At 55.0% G+C, this 23,735-nt stretch overlaps 1 long non-coding RNA gene across 2 annotated transcripts in view; it reads right to left on the bottom strand.

The window, feature by feature from the left end:
• Window positions 1–439: 439 nt before the first annotated feature.
• The window catches only part of LOC102153761, a 40,890-nt gene continuing 17,594 nt past the window's right edge, over window positions 440–23,735 (bottom strand). Inside the window, exons 2-3 of one of the 2 annotated variants that reach the window (XR_005373853.1) lie at window positions 4,028–4,134; window positions 440–1,678 (exon numbers count right to left, since the gene is read on the bottom strand). This is a non-coding gene — a long non-coding RNA (uncharacterized LOC102153761). The remainder of the gene's footprint in view (window positions 1,679–4,027; window positions 4,135–23,735) is intronic. The other variant, XR_005373854.1, reaches the window with a different exon arrangement.

Genomic DNA, 23,735 nt, shown 5'->3' with positions numbered 1-23,735 from the left:
AGGAAGAGATGACATCTACGTGGAAGGATATCACAAACACAACATAGAATAAAGTGAGCAAGTCATAAAAGTGCACTTAAACTACAGTTGTATTTACAGAAAATACAGAATCAGGCAAAACTGAAAAACGTATTCTTTAAACATGCAAACATTGGTGGTGGCAAAAATAGAAAGAATCAAAGAATAGACATCAAATTCAGGAGAATTGTTTTTCCTGGAGAGAAAGGAAGAAGTGGAATTGAGAAGAGGTATAAAGGGAAATTCTAATAAACTGTCAATGTTCTTATTTACAAGTTGGCTGTTGTGTAAAAGGGCAGTTGTTTTATTATTAAATATATATATATATTTTTAATGCTCTTTTGTATGTGTGATGTGATAGATTTCACTGTAAAAAAGAAAAAACTAGTTAAAAAATAATGAATGGTCACTGCAGCCAAGGTGGAGTATCAGGAACCAGGTTTATTTTACTCCTTGAAACAACAGAAATCAGAAAACTGTACCAAACAGGTAAGACAACAGTTTCAAGGTGCTGAACGCCAGGCCTTGAAGGTGACATTCCCGAGAGGCAGGCACGGCGGCAACGGCCCTGCAAGTGGCCAGCTCAGGCCTGGGGACCGGAGGGGCCTCCCCAGGCAGGTGCCCGTGGGGTGGGCCGGACACGCCGGAGCCCTCCCGGGAGCACCAGGCAGGGGGCAGCTGCGGGGAGGGAGCTCCGGGGAGGACTCTGTGCAAGTGGGGACATCATCAAGTCTGGGGAAAGAACCATCTGGAAGGGTCCAAGGGGACGGTCCTGGGCCCCAGAGGTGATGCCGAGTGAGTGACTCCCCCAGGAGAAGCAAGGCCGGGCATCTCTTACCTCCAGGCTCTTGTAAAACAGGTGGAGCTGAGGCCCCCACGGGCCGCACAGCTAATAACCGTCGCACCCAGACGCCAGCTGGTCTTCTGACCCAAACACATGCCTTTTGCAATTTACTGAGCTCTGTTTCCTTCCACTGTCGCCTGCGATTGACAACGTTCCATGAGCCTGATCAGCTTTCCTTTCCTGCTGGAGATCGTCTCCCTCCTTAACGCACAATGGCTTGAAACTTGCACAAAACACTTCAAACGTATGGGCTCAGCATATTCCATGAACGCTGTAGCTTTTCTCCATCAATTTTTTTTTTTTAAAGTAAGTAGGCCCCCCACCCAGGGTATAGACCAATATGGCCTGAACTGTAAGCGGGACTTGGATTCTCGGCCCTAGATTAAGACCCGCATACTTTACAGCCCGAGTCACCACGGCGTCCTGCTTCCCTTCGTATTTTGATTCCGTCAATCATCTCTTAAAGAATGATTATAGTTCTATTTGATTGATTTTAAAATGAACTGCCTACAGTGCGCCAGAACAAACTGCAAAAACATTTACCGAACTTTAACTATTTGCAGGGTTTTTATTTTTTAATGATTTTCTTCCTACAAAACCTTTTCCATCTTCAAGAATGTCAGTAAGATCCACGTGCTTTAGCTAAGGCATCCCTGAAGCTGCCGTCACGCAATGTCCCATTGGGGTTGCTGGAATAAATGAACGAAGGCCCCGACTGGAGAGTCAGAGTTGGGGCTGGTATGTGCTGTCTGCAGCTGGGCAACGCGAAAGATCTGGAGCACCCTGGGGCTGGCAATCCTGAAGGTAGACCCAAAACTGCACATTAAAAAAAAAAAAAAAAAAAAAAAAAGATTTTATTTATCATCAATCTATCATCTATTATCTATCATCTATCTACTATCGGTCATCTATATGTGTATCTATCATCTATCTACCTATCATCTATTATCTATCATCTGTCTATAATCTATCATCTATCAATTATCTATCATCTATCATCTATTATCTATTATCTATCTACTATCAATTATCTATCATCTATCTATCTATCTACTTGTCTGAGAGAGAGCCAGGCAGCACAGAGCAAGGGGAGGGGAAGAGGGTGAGGGAGCAGAGGCTTCCCGCCCAGCTGGGAGCCCCAGGGCACCCCCGTCCCGGGACCAAGGTCATGGCCTGAGCACCAGGCGCCCACACTTTCACAGCCCTGAGCAGCTCAGCAGGAGCGGCCTGCAGCCTCCGGGGCCCAGCCGGGGGCCGCTGCCTCTGGGCCGTGGGGTGCAGCAGTTCCAGGACGGGAGGTGGAGGGAGGGACCGGCTGTCGGAGCCACGAGGCCACAGCAGGTGCCCGCTGCAGAAGGTGGGCCGGGCGGGCTCAGCTGAGCGCTGACTTGGAAACAGGAACTCTGTCCAGAAGCTATTTTCACAGGTCGTGGGGTTAGAGACCTGCCTGCCCTGAGCAGGTACCTGCGAACTTGTGGCCCGCCAGGCGGACACCAGGGACCTGGACACCGGGGACCCCCACCAGGTGGGAAGGGCGCACTGGGGACACGGCCACTCCCCGGTTCGAACTGCAATTTGAACCTGACGAACGTCTCCCTGGAACGATGCCAGAAGGTTCAGGAGGAACACGCTTTGTGTGTTAATTCATCTGTTCGTGTGGGAAAGGTTATGTGTCCATTGGGCTTCGGACATGCGAACTGCGAGTCGGGAACTGCAGCAGGAGCCCGCAGGAGCGCCTCTGGGTGAGGAAACCCCGGTGGAATGAAGCTAAGGCGACTGAGAAAATCGGATTTTCTTTTAAGCTGTTATCTATTTATTCCTGAGAAGCGGGGAGAGAGGCAGAGACCCAGGCCCAGGGAGTTGCGGGGACCCCGACTCAGGCTTCGATCCTGACCCCGGGGCACGGCCTGGGTCCCCCCCCTCCCTGCAGGTGCTCAGCCCCTGGCCTGGGGCCCTGGAAGATGCGGCCTGAGGCTACGGCTGCGGCTCAGGGCTCCCCGTGGATGCCCCCGTGACCTGGGGACACCCGGGCCCAGCGCGAGGCCACGGCCGGGGACCCCCAGATGCCGGCCTGGCCACGGGGGACGTCACCGAGGCCCCGAGCTCCCCCGCTGGAGCCCGAGCCCCGCGCTTGTCACTGGCACCCTAACTTAGCAGCAGCAATTTTTTAAAAATGTCCTTTAAAAAAAATCATAATCCAGCATTCGCAGGCTCACTTTCCTCACAGCAGCCGTGACCGGTGTTCCGGGGGCACGTGGTCCTGGTTTTGGACACGGGCTAGGTCCCCCGCTTGCCACGTGCCCGCCCGAGGAGCCTTGGGCCTCCACCACCTGTGGGTCGCCCTGAGCCACTTTGTCTTCTCACCGAGTGCCAGCCTGCGGGGGGGGGGGGGGGGGGGGCACGAGCCACGCAAGCCTGGGGACCGGGCCGCGCTTCCCTGACCCGACAGCACTTTCCCCCACCCCCAACCCCTTTCCGGGAACCCCACCAGGCCAGGAGGGGGAGCACACTCAGCCGGAGCACGACGGTGTATTTTTGAAGTCACCTAATCTTATGACTAGAGAATAACAAAATTGCGCGTAGTGACCACCACCGGCCGCAGCGCAAAGGGAACAAAGAAGCCATCGCAAAATCCTACCTAGCGAGGTATGTCGTCTTTAGTGTCTTCCTCCAAGGCCCTCTGCTGCCTGCACCTCCCCTGACAGTCCCTCTGCGCCCCGCAGCCTCCTTGTAGGGTAAGGCGGCACCATCCCGGAGCCCCCTGGGCCCAGTCCCCCCTTGAGGCTCCGGAAGCTGCACCTGCCGCCCCTGGGGCCCCACCTTGTCCCCACTGAGCCACAGCGATCTGCCCCAGCGCTGGTGCCCGCTCTCCCTGCGAGGCTGCCGGGTCGCTGCCCAAGGAAGTGCTCTCGTGCACAAATTCTGTTTCTCTGCCCGCCCCTCGGTGGGGGGCTTAACCCCCCATCCTCAGCCTGAGCTCCATCATCTTCCCACGGGGACAACGTTCCCAGCTACCTGGTACACAGCCAGCTTGCCATGGGTCCGCTCCATTTCTCCATGCCCCCGACCGCCCAGATTTCTGACACATTTGAGATTTTCTCAATCCTGCTAAAGTCCAACGAGTTCCAAAAACGCCTACTGGACCCGTTGGGCCTTTAGACCCACCTGATGGGATGCGGTTGAGCTTTGACAGGCTCGCGGAAAGGAAGTGACTTAAATCAGAAGCAGGCTTTTGGTGTCAAATGGTCTTGTCTGTGTGGTTGTTTTTCTTCCTAGATGGTTCCAGAAAAAATAAATACGGTTCTTTGTGAGTGTCTACTTTGGAAATTGTTTCTTTTCCCTTCTTTGTCATTCTCTGTGTGAATTCCAAGGGGCCGCGAAAGAGGATTTTCCAGGAGCAAAAGGAAGAGAAGAGCCAGCGAAAGACTCTGCATGCCTGGGTCTGTAGCATGTCACGCTTGCGGGTGAGCCACCGGCCAGCCAGCCACAGGGTCACTGTTAAAAGCTCCCCTGGCTCCTTGGCTTCAGGAAAATAAGTACCCTTTAGTTCTAAAATCAGCTTGAAAAGTTCTCTTTAAGATCCTGGTAACTGGGGGCACCTGGTGGCTCAGCGGGTGAGCGTCTGCCTCCAGCCCAGGGCGTGACCCCGGGTCCCCGGATCGAGTCCCGCGTTGGGCTCCTGCATGGAGCCTGCTTCTCCCTCTGCCTGGGTCTCTGCCTCTCTCGGTGTCTCTCATGAGTAAATAAATAAAATCCTGGTAACTATGCCAGAAATGACTTAGATAACTAGGCGGTTTAAGGCCAAACTTTTAACATATAAAGTATTTTAAGGAGAAAAAAAGATTTTTTAAGAAGGCCAATTCCAAGGAAAGCAAAGATGACGCCTTGCAATGTGGGAAGGAGCTGAGTCGGACCCAGGCAGCCACGCTTCCCCGGGCCGGGGACTCGGAGCAACATGATCCGAAACCAAAAAACTGACACAGCAACTTTCATTCAAGGATCTTGAAGTTTCCTTTTACAAAAGGAAAACCACCTAAGAGTCCGTGCACGGGGCACGTTCGGGACTTTACCCTCGTCCTGGGAACCAGTTTCTTGGCCTCAGCATGACTGGCCCTCAGGGCTGCGACGCTTGGTGGTGGGGCGGACCAGCACGCCCTGCCCAGCACCCCCCACCCAGCACCCCCGGCCCAGCACCCCAGCCCAGCACCCCAGCCCAGCACCCCCCGCCCAGCACCCCCGGCCCAGCACGCCCCGCCCAGCACCCCAGCCCAGCACCCCCCGCCCAGCACCCCCGGCCCAGCACCCCAGCCCAGCACCCCGGCCCCACCCGACGCTACTAGTGCCACATCCCCTTCCCTGGTCCTGACCACCCTAAGGGCACCAACAGCCAGGTGCCCTTCGGCCGACGACGTGGTCCGGGTGAGAGGCGCTGTCGCGCAGGAGGAGCCGTGGGCCACCCCGAAAGCGTGGCCTAGCTGCCCGGAGGGGCGGGGTTCTGGGGCTCCAAGCGTGCGGCCCACCTGCAGCGCTGCCTGCGGGAGCCCACCTGGGCCTGTTCCTTGGGCTGCTGGGTTCTGGGAGCGCATCCACCAGCACTCGCTGTCGGCATGAGCGCTCCCTGTGCCCGCCGGCCACGGGGCTGTGCCTGGCGCTGGTCCCCTGGGGGCCACGGGGACTCAGCCTCACGCGTCTCCAAGGGGCAAGTCTGTCTAAGGGGCCTGGACGGCTGCGGCCCCCAACTGCACATGCAGAACCACGGGTGACGCAGAGGGAGTCGCTTGAGGGCCGGTGCGGTGGTGTGAGGAGCCCCAGGACGACCTCGCCATGACGAGGAACCTTGAGGTCTTGTTCCCGGGTAGGTCCCTCAACTGCATTAATTTTCTTTGAGACTGTGGCTTGGAAACGATGGCAACATATACTCTCGTGAATCGATTTATTTAAAAGATCATTTCATTTGCATCTAAAATTTTTGATGTGTCACTGCTTGTCTCTTTTTTTTTTTTTTTTTCACTGCTTGTCTCTTGATACGTTATAAAATGCCTGTGCCCTCCCACTTCTTTATTCACACCGGTGCGTGGCCTCGCTGATCCCTGCAGGTGAGTCAGTGAAACCAGGAACACGCTAAGTTGAGCAATGCACCACCTCAAGCGTTTTGGGAATACAGACCAGTGTAAAAACTCATTTTTAAACCACGGGCTCCGGAAGACACAAAAGCAGAGTGGGGTGGCGTGCTGGCGTGACCGGGACGCAAGGCCGGGCGTGAGCCGGAGGCGCTCGGCTCCCTATGTATTCCGTGAACACGGGGCGAGTGCGCGGCGCCGCGGCCCGTGCTGGGGAGCATGAGGGGGGGCCCGCGGCCCGTGCCGGGGAGCATGGGGGGGGACCCGCGGCCCGTGCTGGGGAGCATGAGGGGGGGCCCGCGGCCCGTGCCGGGGAGCATGAGGGGGGGCCCGCGGCCCGTGCTGGCGAGCATGAGGGGGGGCCCGCGGCCCGTGCTGGGGAGCATGAGGGGGGGCCCGCGGCCCGTGCTGGGGAGCATGAGGGGGGGCCCGCGGCCCGTGCTGGCGAGCATGAGGGGGGGCCCGCGGCCCGTGCTGGGGAGCATGAGGGGGGGCCCGCGGCCCGTGCTGGGGAGCATGAGGGGGGGCCCGCGGCCCGTGCTGGGGAGCATGAGGGGGGGCCCGCGGCCCGTGCTGGGGAGCATGAGGGGGGACCCGCGGCCCGTGCTGGGGAGCATGAGGGGGGGCCCGCGGCCCGTGCTGGGGAGCATGAGGGGGGGCCCGCGGCCCGTGCTGGGGAGCATGAGGGGGGGCCCGCGGCCCGTGCTGGGGAGCATGAGGGGGGACCCGCGGCCCGTGCTGGCGAGCATGAGGGGGGGCCCGCGGCCCGTGCTGGGGAGCATGAGGGGGGGCCCGCGGCCCGTGCTGGCGAGCATGAGGGGGGGCCCGCGGCCCGTGCTGGCGAGCATGAGGGGGGACCCGCGGCCCGTGCTGGCGAGCATGAGGGGGGGCCCGCGGCCCGTGCTGGGGAGCATGAGGGGGGACCCGCGGCCCGTGCTGGCGAGCATGAGGGGGGGCCCGCGGCCCGTGCTGGGGAGCATGAGGGGGGGCCCGCGGCCCGTGCTGGGGAGCATGAGGGGGGACCCGCGGCCCGTGCTGGGGAGCATGAGGGGGGGGCCCGCGGCCCGTGCTGGGGAGCATGAGGGGGGGCCCGCGGCCCGTGCTGGGGAGCATGAGGGGGGGCCCGCGGCCCGTGCTGGGGAGCATGAGGGGGGGCCCGCGGCCCGTGCTGGCGAGCATGAGGGGGGGCCCGCGGCCCGTGCTGGCGAGCATGAGGGGGGGCCCGCGGCCCGTGCTGGCGAGCATGAGGGGGGGCCCGCGGCCCGTGCTGGGGAGCATGAGGGGGGGCCCGCGGCCCGTGCTGGGGAGCATGAGGGGGGACCCGCGGCCCGTGCTGGCGAGCATGAGGGGGGGCCCGCGGCCCGTGCTGGGGAGCATGAGGGGGGGCCCGCGGCCCGTGCTGGCGAGCATGAGGGGGGGCCCGCGGCCCGTGCTGGGGAGCATGAGGGGGGACCCGCGGCCCGTGCTGGCGAGCATGAGGGGGGGCCCGCGGCCCGTGCTGGCGAGCATGAGGGGGGGCCCGCGGCCCGTGCTGGCGAGCATGAGGGGGGGCCCGCAGCCCGTGCTGGGGAGCATGAGGGGGGGCCCGCGGCCCGTGCTGGGGAGCATGAGGGGGGGCCCGCGGCCCGTGCTGGGGAGCATGAGGGGGGGCCCGCGGCCCGTGCCGGGGAGCATGAGGGGGGGCCCGCGGCCCGTGCTGGGAGACATGCGGCGGGTGGCTGGCCCGTGCGTGCGCGTGAGTGCGCGTGAGTGCGCGTGCGAGCGCGAGCGTGTGCTTCACGTAGGCCGACAGGAGAACTGCTGCGTGTGCCTCAGTAGCCACAGTGTGAGGCAGACGGTGATCCGCGCTCCAGAGAGGAGCAGGCGAAGCGGGCGTTCTCGGCGTTCCGCAGTTTTTGGTCCCATGAAGACAGAGCATCAAGTTTTCATCATAAGAGCTGGTGTGGAGCAAGAAATGCCCTGAGTGTAGGGTGAGAATCTGGGACGGATCCTCGTCCTTCCGTTTGCCGGTGGCGGACCTTCGAGGCTCCTTCCCTCCTCTGCAGAATGGGGACAGTAGCGCCCGGAAGGGTGAGTGTGAGGAGCGGGCCGTTGCCGCGTCCTCAGGGGAACGTGGCGCTCCGTCGGGGTTAGGGAGCCGCCTGCTAGCGCCGCGGAGGCCCGGGGAGAGCGGCCGGACTCCCCTGCCGCCCCATGACCCCCAGCACGGCCTTCCCGGCACGGGTCCGGCGAGCAAACCAAGGCGGCGGCCCGGAGGCCCCTCGGCCCACCGACCGGGCAGCGAGCCCCAGGCCAGGCGTCCCGCGGCCGCCCCACTGGGCCTGTGTGCGGGGCGCGAGGGGGACCCAGACGCAGGCAACGTGGCCCTCGCCGCCGTGCGGGATGGATAACGTCACCGTGAAGGAAAACAGTAACTTACCGTCTTTCAAGGAAAAAAAAAGAAAGAATGCAAGTTCCCCTCTGCGGCATTCCAAGAAGACGGGACGACGTAGCTAGAGCGGGGTGCAGCGGGGCCGGGGCCTAACTCTGCGGCCGGCCGGGCCGATCCACACCCGGGCGGCTGTCGCGAGGTCACGCTGGGCTCGGCCGCGGTGCCTCCTGCCCAACGGGGTGGCCTGGCCACAGGCAGCTCCCCCCGGGGGTGGCCTTTTCTTTGTGGCCACAGGCTCACGTGTCAGGGGCAGATAATACATTTTTATGCTTCACAGATTTAAAGTGTTGCTTTTCTGGGAGAGAACAGGGAAATGGACTCATGGGGAGTACGCGGCCGGGAGGGACGTGGGGAGAGCCCCTGGGCCCCCCGTGGGCTGCCTGCGGCTTCGGCGCTGCGTCCTCGGCCGCGGACGCACAGGACACGCTGTGTCTCTGTCTCGCAGATGACAAAGCTGAGGCTCGGTGACCCTTGCATTTCTCCCGAGGTGTCTCAGGAACAATTATTCGCGTTGCTTTGTGAGAACCAGCCACCTTCACCACGCAGCGGTGCCCTCCTTGCCCAGGCTGCTTGCCCCGAGCACAGAGCGCCCTCTCGCCCCCCTGCGCCCCTCTGCTCGGCCTGCACCCGGCCCGCAGTGCGCTCGGCGGGCGCCTGAACGAGCAGCGAGGGTGTCCCCGCGGCCGTGACCTGTGAACCGGCAACATTTGACAGCAACTGTCAGTCATCTGCATGAGAGTCTTGCACATCTCCTTGCACATTCTGCACATCTTGCACGTCTTGTGCATCCCCTCGGCGCGCTCCTGCCACCTGTGCATGCCCACAAGGCGAGAGGAGGGGGCTCATGATGAAGGGAGTTTTCACTTTGGCACGGGTGCAGGATTAGGAAGGCACGTCTGCAGGCAGAAGGCATCCTAGGAGGCCTCCCAAGCAGAGAAAGGCATCCTCTCCCCGTTATCTGTGACCCTCCCCCACCACGGCAGGAGACTGGGGTTACAGGGATCCCCAGCCTCACAGCAGAGCCGAGCTAGGCGTTAGTCTATCTTTACCGATGATGAAAATAAGTCTCAAGGGCTAAGCAACCCGCCCCGGGCCACACAGCTGGCAGGGGCCAGAATGAGGCTCCGGTCCACCCTCCCCTTCGGTCGGGCGCCCCCTACCCAGGGAGGCAAGCTGCGGGGGGGATGAGGGGCCGCACTCCTGCTCTCAGTCGCGAGACAGAACAGTCAGCACTTGGGCACAGCCGTCCAGCCTCGGAGCGGGTCGGCCCCTCCCAGCGCCTGCTACTTCCTATTCTGGCCTTTTCCCCATCACCTTTTCCCCATCACCTTTTCCCCATCACCCCATCACCTTCGGGGCCCGGTACACGTATGTGCTCACTGACAGAAGAAGAATATTAATATTAGCCCTAAAACATGATATCGCAGAAATAAAACCAAAGTGAGAAAACACATCAAAATATCTGATTCATCCCCCAACAGAAAAGACTTCCAACTTGAAAAACCTTGGCTCTATCATTTCATTAACACCATTTAATAAAAATCACCATTAAGCATCAATCATGTCAGCTCCATCCGGGTCGTAGATAGTATTATCCCTGTATGCAGCTGACGAGCTGAAGTTGGGCCCCTTGCCCCCGGCTGCCGGCCTGGCAGGTGCTAGAGCCGGGATCCACCCCAGGTCTCTCTCCGTAGGCCCCCTCCTTCCCACGGCCTCAGCTCCCAAGCAAAGAGCTGTTGTAGTTCCAGGGCCTCACGTGCTCACTTCGCGGCCCCTCTTAAATACACAGTGATGGGAAGTCTCAAGTCTGAGAAATCCGAACGGGTCCTGCGGCCAGAGCCGTCCGGGGGGCCTGAGCGCCAGGGTGCCGCCTCCGCTGTCCGCAGAGCACCAGGTGCTGCAAGAGCCACCGGGGTGGTGGGCGGGAGGCTGTGGCTGGGCCGGGGACAGTGGCCGGACGGGGCCTGGCTCTGGAACACAGGGCTGGTGTCCACACCGCCTGCAAGAAGCAGATGGGGCGGGAGTCCGATTCCACAGCAGGTCCTCGGGGCGCTGCAGGGCTGGGGGGGTACAGGGTCCCTGGGCCCGGTGCCCCCTGTGGAGCTGCGTAGGCCCGGCCCCCTCAGTTCAATCAACGCTGAGCCTAGAAGTAGGCTGAGCCTCCCAGGCCGGTGGCTCTCCGACTTTGGCCTGCAAACGCGTCCTCTTGTAGGCCTGTTAGGACCTCCTGGGCTCCCCACCAGAGCTGTGGTTCCGCAGGCCTGGATGGGGCCTGAGAACTTGCATTTTTACCAGTGCTTTGATGATGCAGACGCAGCTGGCCTGCGGGCCACATTTTGGGAATCATCGTTACAGACCCACACTCAGACCTTGGCCCCGGAAGCAGGAAAAGACGAAACCAACTCCAGGCAAGAGCTTCCACGCAGGCGAGAGGAGCTGGCCAACGCCTTCCTTACTCACAGCCCCATCCGGGTCCTCCTAGGGCTCCCAGAGGCTCCAGGGGCCCCGCCAATCCACAGGCTACCCGCCTTCACCCCCCTTTGAAGTAGCCACGTGGAAAAGAAAAGAAAAAGGAAAAACTTGAAAGGACGATCTGAAGAACAGAATAAGCCTCGGCGGCCTTCCAGAGGACACCCCACGGAGGAGGACGGGGTCACCCTCCCTGCTCCTCCCCCAGGAGCACGCTCCGTGTCCCGAGGAGCAGGATTGATCCCTTTTCATGGGGGAGCCGGCTTGACCTTAGATGGGCCATTAACACGTTTTGCAGCCTCACACTGGGTCACGTGAACTATATTTTGCCAAGACGTTGGCCATAAAGTAAAGGAATTGACACATCTACTAAAAATATTGTCTCAGAAACTCTGACCATCCCGAAGACAAGCACCAAAATGAATGTACGCGTCAACCCATGGTAAGTCCCCAGTTATTTTTTCTCCTTATCCCTATGGTTTCTGAAAGTGCTTTTAACCATGCAAATGAGAGAGGCTGCAGTTAATTCTAGAATGTATTAGATGGCTGCTGGGATAACTATTGATTTTTTTTTTCATCTCAAAAGACATTCAATTAAGGAACGCGAACAAATAAATCATCGCTGCTTCCGGCTTGAGCGGTAATTCGTGAAGGCTTAGGGGGTGGAGTGTGCAGAGGACTCTGAGCCTGGCCGATGTGTTACGGGCGGGAATACGGGTGGGAAACATCCTCTCCGTGAGGACTTTCTGCTTTAAAATGCCTTGATGACTTAACAGAAATAGCTCTGAGGAAGAAGGGACCAGCATCACAGGCCTGGGAGGCCCCTGGCTGAGTTCTCTGGAAACTACCGCGAGGCCGGGCCTCGTCCACTCACGGCTGGTCCGAGTCCAGGGAGACGCCTTGGGCCTCGGCGGCTCTGGAAAGGATCTGCTCTAGTTGGCGGAGACCCAAGGCCGTTTCTGCTGCTCCCAGGTCCCCTGAGAGAATGAGTCAGCCTCGGGCCTCGAGGTGTGGGCTGTGGCTGAGGAGGCCTGCAGGGCCCCTGAGGATGCCCCAAGGCCTGCTCCCCACCGTGACTGTCCTTCCGGGATTGCAAGGGAAAGGCAGCCTTACGGGGAAGAAATGTAGTGTTTGCGCTCAAGGTATCCGCGGAGCCTTCAGCCACACGCTATTTTTAGTTCTCACATTAACCTTGCAAGACAGGCTTGTGGCCTCTTCTATTACACGTGGAAAGAAACAAAAGGGCGTTCGGAGAGGCTAATAGGCTCAGCATCCCAGAGCACATTAGTGACAGAACCAGGTTAAGGACCAGAGCCCGTTTTATGCAAAGGAGCACTCTCCTCCATCAGATCCTTCTAATTAACTACAAGAAAGGGGAAAATTCAAAACAGCTACAATATTTATTTTAAGCCACTCGGACATTGAGCGAGGAACAAGACGCTCGCAGGTTTTCCGTGAGGTCGGGGGTGACTCCAACCAGTAGGTTCCCGGGCGACACGGCAAAGTAGGTAATGTTGGGTCCACAGACTTGTCATCTCCCAGGACCCCTGGGTGCTCAGCAGTTGAGCATCAGACTCCTGACCTCAGCTCAGGTCTTGCTCTCACGGTCCTGAGTTCAAGCCCCCGTAGGGCTCCATGTTGTGCGTGGAGCCCAAGTAAACAAACCAAACCAAGCAAACCCAACAAACCCTCCCATGTCCCAACCTGCTGCCCCCGCCGTCCGCGGCCTGCGTCGACCCGTGTCGGAGCTCCCCTCCAGCGCCCGGAGTCTTCCGGACGCGGCCTCATCCTCGTGTCCACTCCTCTGAGCAAGAAGCAGCCCACGCGGTCGTGGTAAGGAGGCAAAGTGCCCGGCTCCCAGTGTACCGGCCCCTCCCGCGGCCCGAGCAGGCCTTCCAAAGCGCCCCTGGGCCCGGCCTCTTGCAAAAGGACAGTGAACTCTGAGGGACGGGGCGCCACTCGAATGATGAGTGGGCTCAGGCGTCCGTGTTGCCTCTACCAATGTTCCCTCACCCCCGCGGAGCCGGGGGGCCTCTGGAGTCCCCGCGTGGAGGTTTGTTAGACTCCGACCTAACATATTCAGTTTCGATTCGGTGAGATTTCTGCTGCTGTGAGTTCTTCCAAATAAAGAGATTTAGTGTTTCCATAAACAAGGTTCTGCCTAGAAATGCGATAATGCCAAGAAAACCCACTGGAGTCAAGGCAGCCATGGGACCTCCCCAAGTTCCAGAACCAAATGGAGTAGCTTCCCCTGAACAAGTATTGCGTTAAATACTGTATGTCGCAAAGCCTTTTATGCAAAGTGGTCAAAATCTTTGTTCACACCTGCTACCTGCTCGGGTTGTGGGATGCTGCTAGGTCCTGTCTTAGCCCGAGCACGTCCAGCCACAGTCACTGCGGCCTCAGGGCCCCGGAGTGTTGCCCTTGATGTTCAATCAAAGCAAAATGTGCAGAGCGCGGCCTCTACCTGCTCTTCTAGAAAAGTCGCCAGTGTTTGGAGAGGCGCTGGCGTGTGGGGCACAGCGGAATGGCCTCGGAGCCTCCTGGGTGCACAGGGGCCCAGGGCCCCCCAGTCCCTGGGAGCAGTGGGGTGGGGGGAGCAGGGAGGGCAAGAAGGGCAGGGGGGCCACCCCTGCCTTCTGCACCCGCCCCCCATCCCCCCGCCCCCTAGGGCACCGTCAGCTGTGGGGGGGGGCCTCTGCTCTCGGTCCTCCCGGTGCTCCCAGGGTTGGGCACGGTCCTCCTGGTGCTCCCCAGGGTCACAGCTGGGCCGCAGGGATGGAGGGGGGGGCACCAGGGTCACAGGGGCGGCACCTTGCAGGCCTTACCTGGGCTCCTGCTCGGTGACCTGTCGGCCTGCGCTCCCCCTGCGGGTCCGCCTCCTGCCCCGGGCCGTCCCACCCCATCCACTCCGGTGGGCACCCCTGCTCACCTGTCCCACTCCATCAGCTCCAGTGGGTGCACCTGCTCACCTGTCCGACCTCATCACCCTCCGGTGGGTGCACCTGCTCACCCGCCCAGATGCGTGGGTCCAGGCAGCTCCTTGGCCACACGCCCCAGGAGCTCACAGGCAGGTGGGAAGGTGGCCAGGGACGTGTCCCTTGCCCACGTTGAGCCTCTCCGCACCGTCGCCAGCGCAAGGGGAGCGGAGGACCGAGAGGTCAAGCATGAGAGTCTTGAAGTCAGAACATTCTGGGTTCAGGCCGCGACCCTGCACGTCAGGAGTTTCAGGGCATTAAGCCAATTGCTTGACCTTTCCTGGCCTTTCTTCAAGTGAACAGTGGGGATAGCGTCTCCCTTGCCAAGCGCCCGAAGCCAGCACCCGAGGGCCCTGGAGCTGGGGAGGCCGGGCCGCGGGGACCCGGGATGTGGGGACAGGACAGGCCCCTCCGCGGTGGCCTCGAGGGGCAGCGACGGCTGGCAGGCAGATGCTCAGCGACAGCAGCACCTTCGACCCTGCCTAACGCAGGTGGCTCCAGGCCCCTGTGCAGCCAGGGAGGATGACCCCCCTTCTCTAGCTGTTCTGTATCAAGGGAGTAATGCTACCTTGCAGAAATGCATTTTTTAAGGATTTTATTGATTGATTGATGAGAGACACAGGCAGAGGGAGAGGCAGGCTCCCCACAGGGAGCGGAGTGCAGGACTCCCCCCCCCCAGGACCCTGGAGATTAAGCCCCGAGCCTAAGGAGTTGCTCAACCAAACCACTGAGCACCCAGGTGCCCCACCTTGAAGAACTTCTTAAAGGAAAATCTTGCATTTTTAATTAAATACATACCTTGGACTTTTCAAAAGAACACTGTAAAAATAGAAATGTATTTTACTGTAAGTTCATGTCAGGAAAAGCTAGAACTTCCGAGATGTAATAGGGTATTAGGCGAAAACAGGAGCAATATTATGCAGATGAGACATAGACACAACGAGTAGACATGACTGTTACCAGCAAGGAGGTTCTAGAATAAAGAGCGGGGCTTCTTGAGCTGAGAGTCACGGGTGAGCCTGGAACCCACGAGTCTTCTGAAACTGTGTGCACCACGGTGGGCGATCCCTGTCAAATCCCCGTCGGAAGGCCCAGGAGTGTCTTCATATTCTCAAAGGGATACACAAAACGGCAGTGTGTGTGTGTGTGGGGGGGTTAGAACCACAGATCAAGACTAAAGAATCATTTAATTGTAGCAATTTTCCTATGGAATGCTACGAAAATAGACTACTTACAGTCCTCTAACCCTGGGTTTCTCACTGGCTTAGATAAAGGACAAGCTGAATTCTTGGCCTGCTGAGTTTGAAGATAGTCTGCGGCTTTCATTCCCTTGTAAACATGTGATTTTTCAATACATTTGGATTTCTCAGAAACTATTCACAAAACCTGTGCCGAGATCTACGGCCCCCTCGGTCCCACATCTGGGTGTCTTGAGCCGCGCAGTAATTTATGACCAGCCCGCTGGGTTGAGCCCTCCTCCCGTGTGACTAACAGGAAGGGAAGTTTGGCAGCAGCACAGTCTTAATGAATGAAAAATGCAAACCTTGCAAATCCCTCTGCATTTAAATCCCCCAGAGTCCTGATGCAGACACATTTCCAAAAAGCCTGCATTTCCAAGATGCAATTTACTGCTCTTAGAGGTTTGGTGTGGGCCACCTGAAGGCCATAGGCCTTATTAAAACAGAGTTTCATCAGCCAAGAAGATACAGTGATTTTTATGGTAAAATGGGAGAGATGTGTTGAAATGAGAAGCTTCAGTGAGAGTGAGAAGTCACATGTTATCACTCAGTGTGATTTGCACGCCAGGCCAGGAGAGCGAACTGACCTCTAGCCCCGCACTGCTTTGCTGCATTCCCACTGCTGTGCCTTGAAGAAGGCTTCCAGCAAGGTGTCCCCTTATGTGGGGTTTTCTTCAGAAAAACAAATAGATTCTGAGGGAGAAGCTACCCCTGAATTCTCACTGCTGGTAGCCAGTAATTTATTTATTTATTTTTATAGATTTGAATTCAGTGCGGTGGAGACTGTGGGGAGATGCTGGACACAGAAAGGCTGCCACTTTGCTGGCATATGGGAAACAGGCACTCCTGGAGTGTGAGGCTGCTACTCACCCTAGAAATGGGACTGCATTGCCCCATGCAGGATACAAATTATAGCAGGGATGCAGGGCCCATTATTTAAAACTCTTGAGGCCAATGTGTTTCAGAATTTGGAATATTTCAGATTTTTTAAAGGTTAATATGGAGCATATACTCTACTCCTCCGAGAGTGTGGGCAGCACCCCATAATCGAAGAGACTCCACTTTTCTCTTTTTTGAACATTATTATTTTTTAATTTATTCATGACAGACACACATAGAGAGAGGCAGAGACACAGAAGAGGGAGAAGCAGGCTCCCTGCAGGGAGCTGGACACGGGACTCGATCCCGGGACTCCAGGATCACGACCCGGGCCAAAGGCAAGCGCTCAACCGCTGAGCCCACCAGGCTGCCCCTCTTTTTTGAACATTAAAGAACTGGTCAAAGTCCCACGTCCCAAGGTGGGCACAACCGCTACGAGACTATTGTTCTCCTACAATCATATTTAAGAGTAGGGAGAGAAGGACATGGGTTTCTCCTCATGGAGAAAAATTCCTAGAAGCCCCAAGGAGACTCTCCCCCAAATGCTATTGTACAGAACTGGGCCTGAGATATATTCAAATGGGAATTCCAGACAAGAATTCCTTCCCTTTGGAAGAAAGACAGTCTCTTCAATAAATGGTGCTGGGAAAATTGGACATCCACATGCAGAAGAATGAAACTAGACCCCTCTCTTTCACCAGACACAAAGATAAACTCAAAATGGATGAAAGATCTAAATGTAAGACAAGATTCCATCAAAATCCTAGAGAAGAACACAGGCAACACCCTTTTTGAACTCGGCCATAGTAACTTTTTGCAAGATACATCCACGAAGGCAAATAAAACAAAAGCAAAAATGAACTATTGGGACTTCATCAAGATAAGAAGCTTTTGCACAGCAAAGGATACAGTCAACAAAACTCAAAGACAACCTACAGAATGGGAGAAGATATTTGCAAATGACATATCAGATAAAGGGCTAGTTTCCAAGATCTATAAAGAACTTATTAAACTCAACACCAAAGAAACAAACAATCCAATCATGAAATGGGCAAAAGACATGAACAGAAATCTCACAGAGGAAGACATAGACATGGCCAACATGCATATGAGAAAATGCTCTGCATCACTTGCCATCAGGGAGATACAAATCAAAACCACAATGAGATACCACCTCACACCAGTGAGAATGGGGCAAATTAACAAGGCAGGAAACAACAAATGTTGGAGAGGATGTGGAGAAAAGGGAACCCTCTTACACTGTTGGTGGGAATGTGAACTGGTGCAGCCACTCTGGAAAACTGTGTGGAGGTTCCTCAAACAGTTAAAAATAGACCTGCCCTACGACCCAGCAATTGCACTGTTGGGGATTTACCCCAAAGATTCAGATGCAATGAAACGCTAGGACACCTGCACCCCGATGTTTCTAGCAGCAATGGCCACGATAGCCAAACTGTGGAAGGAGCCTCGGTGTCCATGGAAAGATGAATGGATAAAGAAGATGTGGTTTATGTATACAATGGAATATTACTCAGCTATTAGAAATGACAAATACCCACCATTTGCTTCAACGTGGATGGAACTGGAGGGTATTATGCTGAGTGAAGTAAGTCAGTCGGAGAAGGACAAACATTATATGTTCTCATTCATGTGGGGAATATAAATAATAGTGAAAGGGAATAGAAGGGAAGGGAGAAGAAATGTGTGGGAAATATCAGAAAGGGAGACAGAACGTAAAGACTGCTAACTCTGGGATGCGAACTAGGGGTGGTAGAAGGGGAGGAGGGCGGGGGGTGGGAGTGAATGGGTGACGGGCACTGGGGATTATTCAGTATGTTAGTAAATTGAACACCAATAAAAAATAAATTAAAAAAAAAAAAAAAAAAGAATTCCTTCCCTGCACTTGGGACGGACATGCTCTCCCTGAGCACACGGCTGCCACAGCTGGACAAAGACGGAGCCTTACTCGAGGACTGAGGAAGGAATGGTGTCGGCCGAAGCGACTAATGGCAACAGCGACCCGGATTATGTCAGAAAGCCAAGGCAGGATCCTAGATCCTAGGGCAGGAACAGCAGAAATGGCCAAGCTGGCATCTGATCAGAGCGTTAACCACCTGGGACCCTAATCTCTGCTTCCTCTGAGAAGCCCCTACAGACACCGAGATAGGCCTGTGCCTCAGGCAGATGGACTTGTATAGCCAGGGGGGTCTCTCGCCCTTCGGTGGGCTTGATAGGAAGCGGTGGGGTGCACTCTCAGCAACATAAGGGTGGGGAGTGAAGGTGGGAGAGGTCAAGGCGGGCGAGTAAGAAATGAAGCAATGAAGGCACAAGTTATGGTCTAGACCGGGGGGAGGGGGGGGGCAGGGAAGTGCGGCTGCTGGGCCAAATGCAGCCTGTGGCCTGTTCTGTAGCAAAAGATGTTCAGGGACACGATCATACCCGTTGGTTTGCGCCTTGTCTCTGGCTGCTCCTGGGCTGCAACAGTGCAGCTGACTATTGGTGAGCGGGTCACACGGCCTGCAAAGTAGTCCTTTACGGAAAATGTTTTACAGATCCCTGCTTTAGAGCACCTCGCCAAAGCAAGATGACGAGAGACCAACTGTAAGGCAACATTCTCCGTTCTCAGCTCAAGGAAGGGTCCAGGAGGAATGAACAGGGATCACAATAGATGGGCTGCATGGCAACAGGGAATCTAGGTTAAATGTCCTAAGATCTGGGCACAAGGCCATAGGCATGTGGGAACTTGGAAGAAGGCATAGCTCAATCCCAGAACTTACTCCGGGACTGCAGGATTAAACAGATGACTTGGGTGGGAATTTAAAATGAAAGCCAAAGTAGATGCACGGTTCTTTCTTTTCTTTTTTAAAAAAGATTTTATTTATTTACTTCAGAGAGAGTGAGACCACAGAGTGGGAGGGAATCGCAGACTCGCCCCTGAGCAGAGAGCCTGATGCAAGACTCAGTCTCAGGACCCTGAGATCCTGACCCAAGCCCAAGGGAGCCACTTAACCAAAGGAGCCAGATGCGTGGTTCTTCCAAATTGGCTTATGCACAAGGAAGCAGGGGAGGGTGTGTGTGTGCACGTATGTGTGTGTGTGTGTGTGTGTGCGTGTGAATGTAAATTAAAAAATCTGAAGGCAACTACCCCATAATTAGGGTGAGAACCCCACAGATGAGCAAGCTACAAATCCGGAAACTCCATAGTCAGTAGAGATTTGCAGCACGGACCCAGTGCTTGGACGCTATGTTTGGGATAAACCTGCGAGTCAACTAAACAGTGATCCTTCGCTGCTTTGGGGGAACCTGGGGCTATTGAAAGGACTCCTGCCTCAAGTCAGAATCGTTCTGGGAAGTGACCGGAACTGAGCCAGGTGGCAAGAGACCAGCAGCTCATCGGAGTGTACTGGGGTCGCTCAGGAGGGACACTAGGTGGCTCAATACACCACCCCTGGGAGTGATTCCCTGAAAGTGTCGATCTACAGTCACCACCTTCTACATTAGCAGTAAGGGAAAGACAACTATTTTCCAACTCTCTTTTGTCAAGATTCCCTTCTATTTGTTTGAGTACAACATCAGCTACCTCCCACTTCCCCACTCTGTATTCTAATGATGTCGCTGTAACCTGTTGCAAGATTATATTTTAGGTGAATGTTTCCTGGTGGCAGCTGAAAAGGCACCTTAATATCAATATTAAAAATACTTGGAAATTGCATTGTAAGATGGGCTTCCTGCAGACCGTGAGTCCACCCCACGGTGTGGGGATCATTACAGCTCCATCAAAGAGGGTGTTCCCTTCCGGGAGGCAGTGTCCTTCCCTCTTCCTGTTCGTCTGCAGCCCAGATCTCATAGGAAAGCCTCCCTAACCCTTAGAGAATTAGAAACACTTGGCTTGAACTCCCAGAGTCATGGCTTATGCGAGTCCAGGCCCTCCTAATTTTTTCCCAAGAATTCCTGGCCTTTTAACCTCCTGGTTCCCTCTATCTTTGCTCCTACGTCTGTCTCTATAATCTGGATCTCATCTTGAATATGAGTTGAATTGCATCCCCTAAGAAAGATGTGTCCCTCCAGAACCTTAGAATGTGACCTTATTTGGATATAGGGTTTCTGCAGATATAGTCAAGTTAAGATGAAGTCATAAAGGTGGATTTTATCCCATAGGACTGATGTCTTTCTGAAAAGGGGAATTTTGGCACAGGGATAGACTTGCAGAAAAGGCCCACGAAGACAAGAGACACAGGAGAGGAGAGCCATCCGTAAGACACGGGACGCCTGAAGCTTCCGGAAGCCGGGAGAGATTCTTCTCCAGCGTCTTCAGAGGTAGACTAGTCCTGCGGACACCTGAATTCTAGACTTCCAGGCTCCATAACTGGAACACAATACATTTGTGTTGTTCTAAGCAATGTGCTTTGTGAATGTAGTTATGGCAGCTTTAGGGAACTACTACGCATGGCCCACAGGCCGGGCTCAAAACTCTGCCTGGGCCCTGGCCAACAACGCCCCTGCTCGTGTCAGGCCTCCGCTGAGCGTGCCGGTTAGGGCCCTCAGAGCAGCCACCTCCCAGCCCATCACCGGACGAGATACGGTCAGTCACGCCATCCCCCACTCCACACCTCCCACCCCGGCATTTTTCTTGTCCTCCTACATCTTCACTTGCCACCACCCTGACTTAAGTCGCTATTGACTTTCTGTAGCAGCCACCTAGTGGGATCTACCTGCTTCCCGTCTTGCCCCTCTAATCCACCCTCCACACTGTAGCCAGTGTGATCCTAAAACAAACAAATCATCCACCATGCAAACTCCTAAGACAAGATCTAAAATCCCTAAACTGATCCAATCTTTTCTCTGGCCTGAAACCCTGGACAAGCCAGGGTTTGTCCACGACACTCCAGTCATGTGGAGATCCTTTAGCTCCTCAGCTACTCTAACCCTTCTGCCCCCCGCCCTCCCCCTCCCCCACCTTTGCATGTGTGGTTCACCTTCTTCCAAGGGCACACTCTTCCACCTCCTTGCCTGGCGAACTCCAACTCACTCATCAAGTCCGACTGAAAATTCCCCTCCCCCCAACCAGGGCACTCCCCGAACTGGGGGCCAGGCCCTGTTTCTGGCTGCACACCCCGTACCTCTCCTAGCGTGGCCTTCAGCCCTGGAAATGCCTCGTTCAGTATCCACCTCCCTCACTAGCATAGGAACTAATCCCCGCTTACAGCGTAGTCCTCACGCCCACTACAAAGGCCCGCATATCCTAGGTACGTAAGAAACATTTGTAAGAATTCATGAATTGGACCATAGAGGTACTTATTTGTTTATTCATCTCATTAACCTAATCCATTTTAGGAAATACTGTTCCATTTGGTAAAACTGACCTCCTTGCCTGGGATCCAAGACGGTCCGGAATCATCCCACCTTCCTCATCAATGCTCCCTCTTCCCCTCTGGCGTCTGGGCCCTAAGGATAGATAGAGTTCTCTCCACTGGAATGCAAGATTCTGGCCTCCCAGCTGCCCCAATGTGATCACCCCTCAAAGCCCCGCTCGGGTTCAACCTCTTCCAGGGAACCCACTCTGCCTCTGCAGCTAACTAGCACTATTTCTCCCTCCTCTGAACACTTCTAACAGCACTAAAAGTCTGGACTAGTAATTTTGTATCTAGTGTTCATGGTCTTTGTGTTTTACCCTTGTGTTTTTCAAATATTAACCACTATTTTCTCCCTGGATTTCCCCGATTCTTTCCTTTCCCTGACCCACTTAAGCACATAGTCAGACCTGAGGTCTGGCCACAGGAAAGGAAGCAGGAGAAAATAAATCTCTGAGTTTTGTGACCCAGAAGAGTAAATTTCCAGAATGATTTTACAAATTAGAGCAAAGAGAAGAAGAGAGGAACAAACCAGGTCCCGCAGACCAGGTGGAGAGAAGAGTAAGGATGGAGAGGCGCTAAGCGAGAGACACCAGTGGATCCCAGAGGGTTTCTCCACCTGCTTCAGGGCAGAAGCCTGGGAATGAAGCAAGTCCTCTGAGAGGTGTGGGAACCGGAAGCAACAGGCATCTGCAGGATGCTCACTGCACGGAGCTCCAGGGAGACAAGAAGACTCCAGAAATCTGTCTTTAAGTTGTGTCTGAGCAGATAAGGACATGAGCGTCACAAACATCTCACCTCAGGTGGCCGAGAAGGAAGCAGAATAACTCCTGGGCCCATCGGGCACAACACGGGGGTATCTGAGAGATTTGTAGGATCTGAAAATGCCACACAGACTCTTTTGGAAGGAAGGATATCTCAGTGGAAATCTGCATGCAGAAACAACTAGAACAGTGGATCTCTCATGGACAAATGATTCAAGGACAAACAGATCATTTCCCAACATCCTGGCACTATTTACACCCTCTAGAATTTAGGCAACCTGGAAATTAACTCTACTGAACTGTCAGCTTCTTGATGGCTGAGATTTCGTGAAATTTCCTTTTGGCATCTCCTCACATAGTGGCATCTTTTACCAGAAAGGCCAATGAATAACTGAATAAACCGTGTTCCCTGGAAGGAAATTCCAGTTCTCTAATTAGAGTATCCAAGAGAAATATATTACTAAGCCAACTCAGTAATGCCCTGAAGTCTAGGCAACTACACAATGAACGTGGGAACCCAGGAAAAAGACGATCTCATCCCACGGTGAAGAGAGAAGTCTATGTGAGCACGGAGAACCCACCAGCTGCTCCTGGAACAGAGACTGGTGAATGTGTGGGGCCACGCGTCTCACCGTATCAGGACTGTGCCCCTATTATGGACCGTAGGCCACGGAGCGTTTGGCAGTGCTGGCCATTTCAAGTAGGCCTCAGAGTTCCTACTTTTCTCACAGACACCAGAGGAAGTGGACCAAGTGCCTTTATTGGTGATCTCTCTCTATCCTGTTGGTAATGCATGAGTTTCCATCAACCTACTAAAGATTTTTATTTAGGTATCTAAGTGCAGAGATAAAAGAAAGGGGGAAGAAAAGAAGGATTTTTGTTGGAAAAGCACTAGTGCATTAATTCTTAAGTTTAAATGGCCTTAGGAAAAATTTTAAAATTTACATGACCTTAGGAAAAATTTTAAAAATAAATCCTGAGAAAGTACGAACAGGTTGTAATAGTTTTATACTCCACTGCAAAAATAGCATACAGTTACGTGGTAACTGCATGAAAAATCCTAAGGTATGAAATAATAGGATAATAAAACCTTGACTAGAAGGCAACACCATTTTTGGAAGTCACTAGGAGTGTACCCATTTTAAACATGTTAATTTCCGTTTTTTGGCCCCAAAGAGCTCACAACTGTGACAAGATAATAACGATGGTTTTGTTTTACTCTTTGCTCATCGCCAGTTTCAACTTTTTGTCGTGTGACCAACAATCTGAAAACCATTAATCGCTTATCCAGGAATTTAAAGATGTAACTATTTCCAGATAAATATATCAGTGAGGGGGGATCCCTGGGTGGCGCAGCGGTTTGGCGCCTGCCTTTGGCCCAGGGCGCGATCCTGGAGACCTGGGATTGAATCCCACATCGGGCTCCCGGTGCATGGAGCCTGCTTCTCCCTCTGCCTATGTCTCTGCCTCTCTCTCTCTCTCTCTCTCTCTCTCTCTCTCTGTGACTATCATAAATAAATAAAAATTAAAAAAATATATCAGTGAGGAAATCGTTGAATTAACATTTCATAAAAAGATAGAAAAGGAAAGAGAATCTACAGTGAAACGTGACTAAACCATTATAAGTTGTACAAAATAAGTTT

Source organism: Canis lupus, chromosome 19, assembly GCF_011100685.1.
Source record: "Canis lupus familiaris isolate Mischka breed German Shepherd chromosome 19, alternate assembly UU_Cfam_GSD_1.0, whole genome shotgun sequence".
Taxonomy (NCBI): Eukaryota; Metazoa; Chordata; class Mammalia; order Carnivora; family Canidae; genus Canis; species Canis lupus.
The sequence above is the reverse complement of the archived record's forward strand: the minus strand, read 5'-3'. Positions and strand labels throughout refer to the sequence as shown.